Source organism: Macaca fascicularis, chromosome 14 (genome assembly GCF_037993035.2).
Source record: "Macaca fascicularis isolate 582-1 chromosome 14, T2T-MFA8v1.1".
Taxonomy (NCBI): Eukaryota; Metazoa; Chordata; class Mammalia; order Primates; family Cercopithecidae; genus Macaca; species Macaca fascicularis.
Genome location: NC_088388.1, coordinates 54653127 through 54659536, shown reverse-complemented (window position 1 = coordinate 54659536; position 6410 = coordinate 54653127). Strand labels below are relative to the sequence as shown.

General features: G+C 35.3%; 1 pseudogene; it reads left to right on the top strand.

Annotated features, from left to right (window-relative positions):
- Positions 1-3572: 3572 nt before the first annotated feature.
- On the top strand, positions 3573-6138 carry LOC102126018 (activating transcription factor 7-interacting protein 2-like; annotated as a pseudogene).
- Positions 6139-6410: the final 272 nt, after the last annotated feature.

Below are 6410 nucleotides of genomic sequence, written 5' to 3'. Positions count from 1 at the left end.
ATACACAAGAATAAATGCAAGATGAATCAGGTATCAACATATACAAAATTAAACTATACAAGTACTTGAAGAAAACATGGATGAATTCCTGTATATCCTGAGTAGAGGGGAAGGTTTCCAAATTGTAACTTAAAATCCAGATGCAAACAAAAAAGATTGATAAGTTTGACTACACAAATCAATTTTTTTTTTTTTTGGATATAGAGTCTCACTCTGTCTTCCAGGCTGAGGTGCAGTGGCACGATTTCAGCTCACTGCAAGCTCCGCCTCCCGGGTTCATGCCATTCTCCTGCCTCGGTCTCCCGAGTAGCTGGGACTACAGGCGCCCGCCACCATGCCTGGCTAATTTTTTGTATTTTTAGTACAGACAGGGTTTCACCATGTTAGCCAGGATGGTCTCGATCTCCCGACCTCGTGATCCGCCCGCCTTGGCCTCCCAAAGTGCTGGGATTACAGGCGTGAGCCACCACACCCGGCAGAAAACAATTTTTAAAAACATTTTTTAATGGCAAAGAATACCATAAGTAACTCAAAATGCAAATGACACATTGTGAGAAAATACTTGCAATATATATTATAGATGCAGGTTGATATCCCTAATATATAAAGAATTGTTTTTGATTGAGAGGGAAAAGTGACAAAAAATGGTAGTAAAGTGACAAAAGACATGAGCAAACAATTTACAAAACATATTAAAATAGCTCTTAAATATCTGAAATACAAAACCTCACTCAAGATAAGATAAATGAAAGTTTAAGCTAAACTAAGAGATTATGTTTTACCCTTCAGATTGGGAAAAATTCAAAAGCTTGATAAATGTGTAGTAGATGAGGTTGCAGGGAAATATGAAGTCTCATGTATTGCCTACGGGAATGAAAAAATGGTGTAATTTCTGTAAAGGAGAATTTGAGAATATCTGATACAACTACATATTCGCTAAGCCTTAGACTTAGTAATCCTATTTCTAAGAATTTACTCTGAAAATACACTGCCAGCAATGTGCATAAAGTTTTTCACTGCTGCATTTTGTGTGAATGCAAAATACTGGAAATTGCTTAGATGCTTACATATAGGAGGTTGGCTGAAAAAAAATATATAGCACCTACATACAGTGGAGTATCTTGCATCTGTTAAAAAAAACCTGAAGACTATTTCCATGAACTAATGTGAAGTAATTTTCAGAATATATCTTTAAGGGGCCAAAAGCATACTGCAAAAGTGTATGTATAGAATGCCATCTTTAGTGTAACAAATAAAGGGAAACAATAAAAACAATAAAACATGTAATTTGCTTACTTCTGCCAAAAGAAATGAAGGAGGAAAACAGTAAAAGAAGTTACTTACAAATATAAGAGGAATGGGATTGAAGGGGCAGGGCAAATATTGCTACTCTTTCTATGGGCCTTTTTGCATAATTTTGACTTTTGGAATCATGTTAATGTCCTACATAACCCAAAAAGCAAAATAAAATCATCAGGAACAGAGAAATTAACTAAAACTAAATGCAAACAGACATAGAAATTCAGCTGTATTTCAAATTAATCATATAACCACATTGTAGGGGGAAAAAAACACTGGTCCAAATAACTTTTGAACACAGCTCTTTGACTATACTATATATCCTCAGTTTAGAGAAAATAACTACAAATTTTGAACTATTTTTCAGAAAGCTTCCTTTTGGTGGTGCAAGTAAAGCTATTTTGAAACTAATTTGAATGCATCGTAGGACTGAGTGATTGAGTAAATGGCTTGGTGTTTTTGGGAGCTAGGATTCTAAATGTGGAAGAGAGAGGTCTCAATATTAAATAAGGAAATGTGAGAAAGAACTCTGTGGAGCTGGATGGGAACTGTAAATGCCAGTATGAATGCAGGACTTCTTATTTGTAAGATATTCCTTAGCTCTACAATGAAAAGACATAGAAATAGTGACATTCCAGTAGCAATGAGTGTATCTAGTGCCAAAGTCATTAAAGGGAAATCATTAAAAAGAAACCAGGAATCATTGGAGAAATGGCTCATTTCTCAGGGAAGGTACAAGATAGATCTGAAACTTTTTTTTTTTAGTGCCAGAAAACAAGAAAGCACTCAAAAACAAATAAAATGAGAGTATGTTACAAAGATAAAGAAACCACCTTGAAAGGTCACTGACTGGATCAAATCTGGGGCAATTTGAGCATCAAAACAATAGGGACATATAATTATGTTTTATACATATATATAATTATATATTATAACCTGTTTAAATAGGGATGAGTTTAGGTAATAGATAGGTGATAGACAGGTATATAATAGACAGACAGATGGATGAGAAGGGGGGGTGCTCAGTTGATAAATGCTGCAAATATTTCTTCCAGTAGAATGCCAACTGGTAAATATGGAGGAAGCAGTAGAAGTGGAAAAATCACTATTTTATAGCCATCACAATAAAGACTGGATCAGGCATAAATCATCAATATATGTGAAATTGAAGGAGAAAATTTGATGAGGAGTAGGATGTTTTGATGATCTCAAAGTATCTCCCCATAGATCTAGATACAATGTCTAGATAGGACATTCTAGAACCCAAAATTGCAGTATTTGAAATTTAGATCTCAATGCACAGGCTTAACTGCAGATCGGACATAGCAGGTCATTAGATAGTATTCAAACCTTGACATAGAGAAAAATATTAAAACACAGAAAGTTTGAAAGTAAAAGAATGGACAAAATTTTATTATCTAAACATTAATGATAAAAAAGTTTATATAGTTGTATTTTTGCCAGACAAAGCAAAATTCATGGCAAAAAACATGACTAGAAATAAACAGGGACATTTCAAAATTGTAAAATATTCAACTGAAAAATAAACTTAAAATGTTTATGCACTTAATAATACACCTTCAAAATGTATAAAGATTGACACAACCATGAAGAGAAGTAAGCAAATCCACACTTGTATTGGAAGATTTTTTTAACACATTGGTCTTGATATTCGACAGGCAAAAAAGAGAATAATAGAGACATTTAAATGCATAATTAGCAAACAACCTCATAAATATTTTTTAAATACTCCACGCAACAAATTAAGAGTATGCATTTTTTTCTTTTCAAGTATACATGAAATATTTATATTCTAATTGACTTTATGCTGGGTCATAAAACAAATCTCAACAAATTTCAGAGAACTGAAATCATACAGAGAATGTTCCCTGAAAATTTTACAATTAAACCTGAAATCAATAACAAAGACATAATTATGAATTTTTCATATATTTAAAAACTTAGAAATATATTTCAACATAACCCATGAGTCAAAGAAGAAGTCATACAGGACAGTAGAATATTTAAGCTGAATAATAATAAAAATATCAAAATATGTGTGCGTGGCATGTGTGTGTGTGCAGTAAAGAAGAAAGACTAAAAAAATCATTGACTCAGGCACATTTCTCTAAAAGCTGGAAAACTAACAGCACATTAATAGCAAATAAAGTAGAAGCAAATTAATGATAAATGTAAGCAGAAATTAATGAAACAAAAGTACAATGGAAAGTATCAACAAACCCAAAGTTAGTCCTTTGAGAAGACAAACATCCTTGATATACCTCTATTGGGATTAAGAAGAAAAGGTGGGGATCAGGTGGTTGGAGTGGCACTGCTCTAGCCAGTAAATGACCTGCGACATAACTATTTGCAAAACTAATGGGGAAGGCCATTCAAGATAAAGATAAGTTATATCACAGGAAAGCAATTGAAAATGCCAAAATGAAGCATCTGAATGAAGGACTAATTACACTGAATTCAGCACTTATGAATCTTATCTGCAGACATGTACAGACTACATCCTAAGATTGACTTCTGCTTCAATAGAAATACATGAACCAGTGCCTTACTGGAAGTGATCTGTGTGTTTTAAGAACTGGTATATATCGGTAAATTAGGGATTTCTTCTTGGTTTGGATCCATTGCTGGATATGAAAGATGGCAAGTCCGGATAGAAGTAAAGGGAAGACATTAAAAGCAAAAAATAAAAATAAAAAAATAAAACAATGCCCCCAGGTTGCCGGAAGAAAGTGGAGATTCTGAATAAGTCAAGGCATGTTGAAGCACTGAAAACAGCAGCAGCCGGGAGTAATGTTCGAAGTGATAATCAGAATTTCAGTCCTAGTGTCATAACTAGCAAATGAAGACATTCTGAAAATGGTGCTTCCTCATTGGACTCTAATAAAAGTTTGATACCAGAGAAAGTAAAGTATTCTCTCAGAATTGCAGAAAACCAGTAGAAGAAATCGTTCATTCCGAAACAAAATTGGAACAGGTTGTTTGTCTGTACCAAAAACCAAGTAAAACAACAGATTCCCCAAGCACAGTCTTTATATAAGAGGCAAAAGATTCACTGAACACTTCTAAAAACCATTCTGCAAACCATTTTGAATATTAGACGAATGTAACAGGATCCCTTTTTGAGCACAAAGGGGCTTGTAGTCTAAAGTCCAGTTTCTGTCCACTGAGTTTATTGAGTGGTGGTGTTCAGATGCCAAAGTCTACAGCAACCAGTACTGTGGATAATAAGAAACTGACCAGATGGTTTTCCATTTAGAAACAAACTCCAATTCAGAATCACATTTGCCTTTTATTAAAGTGACAACATTTTAAGTTCAGAAGGCTCATGTTTTGTGCCTGTTGAGAAAACACCTAACCTGGTGAATTCAGTCACTTGTAACCAACTGTGTTGATGACATTTTGAAAACTGAAGAATCTAGTAGAACCTGTCCTTCCAGCATTTCAAATTGTGAAAGTGCAGATTCAACTTGGCAGTCATCACTTGACACTGATAACAACAGCCTTTATCAAAAGAAGAGGATGTTTTCGGAAATCAAAGAAAAGATTAAATGCTTGAAAACTTCAGAGCAAATTAATGAAAATATTTGTGTAGGTTTGGAAAGGCAAACGGCATTCCTGGAACAGGTCAGATATTTGATTATCTATAGTAAAAATTATGAACTATTTGATAACAAACTGAAAGAATTGAACGAATGCACTGGGAAGATAGAGTGCAGGAACAAACATGAAGGAGTAGCTGATGAATTTTTGTGAATTGCTTCACAAAAGGAGGAATTGCTTCACAAAAATAGCAAAACTCCGTGAAGGAATAGCTCCATGAAGCAATAGCAAAACATGAAGGAATAGCTGATGAATTTTTGTGAATTGCTTCACAAAAGAAGGAATTGCTTCACAAAAATAGCAAAACTCCAAAGACATATTAAAACAGTATTATTCTCTCAAAGGAATTGTTTGGAACCAAACATGTTATCCAGTAATGGAGCCTGTAAGGTTGCAAATTCAGACTATGAATTTGGATAAGAATCTGGAGTCAGGGCCCAGCATGGTGGCTCATGCCTGTAATCCCAGCACTTTGGGAGGCCAAGGCAGGAGGATCTCTTGAGGTCAGGAGTTCGAGACCAGCGTGGACAATATGGTCAAACCCTGTCCCTACTAAAAATACGAAAATTAGCTGGGCATGGTGGCCGGTGCCTGTAATTCCAGCTACTCGGGAGGCTGAGGTGGGGGAATCACTTGATCCTGGGAGGCGGAGGTTGCAGTGAGCTGAGATCACGCCTCTGTACTCCAGCCTGGGTGACAGAGTGAGACTCTGTCTCAGAAAAAAAAAAAAACAAAACAAACAAACAGAATCTGGAGTCAGTTAATAGTCCAGTTTAAAGAAAGTCTTCTGAAAATTATGAGCCTTCTAACCCTTCAGAAAAAGGAAGTAAAAAATTACTTTGTCACCAGATCAAAATGAGTGTTTCTGAAAGTAACAATGATGATCTTATGTTGATTTCAGTGAAAAGTCCTAATTTGACAACTCCAGTTAAATCAAATCCAACAGATATCAGAAAAATTACATCAGGAAATTCCATCAATTCTCCCATTGCTAAAGTTATGGCTGTACAGAGGAAACTCGATTCTACAATTGATTTGACAAAAGAAGGCCTATCCAACGGCAATACAGAAAGTCCAATATCCACCCTGGAGTACCTTTGAAAGCTATTTTAAACTCAAAAGAAACAACCTCATTGGCACAAAATGCAGCCCAGGTTCCTGAGTCCTTTGAGCACCTGCCACCACTCTCAGAACCACCACCACTAATACCTGAATTAGTAGATTAAAATCTCAGACACACTTCCTCACCAGAAGCCTGAGCTGAAAGTGAAATGCGTTTTGAGACCCAGTGTTCTCCTGTAGAAACTTACCACCTCTTCCTGTGTTATGAGAACCCTAATAATAAGTTAATAAGTTAATAAGAAGGTTGGAGAAATTAAAGCTTTACCACTCCCAATGGCCTGTACTTTAACTCAGTTTTTAGCTTCCAACAAATATTATTTTATTGTCCAATCAAAAGATATTTTGGATGGTATGGACCATTCTGTGAT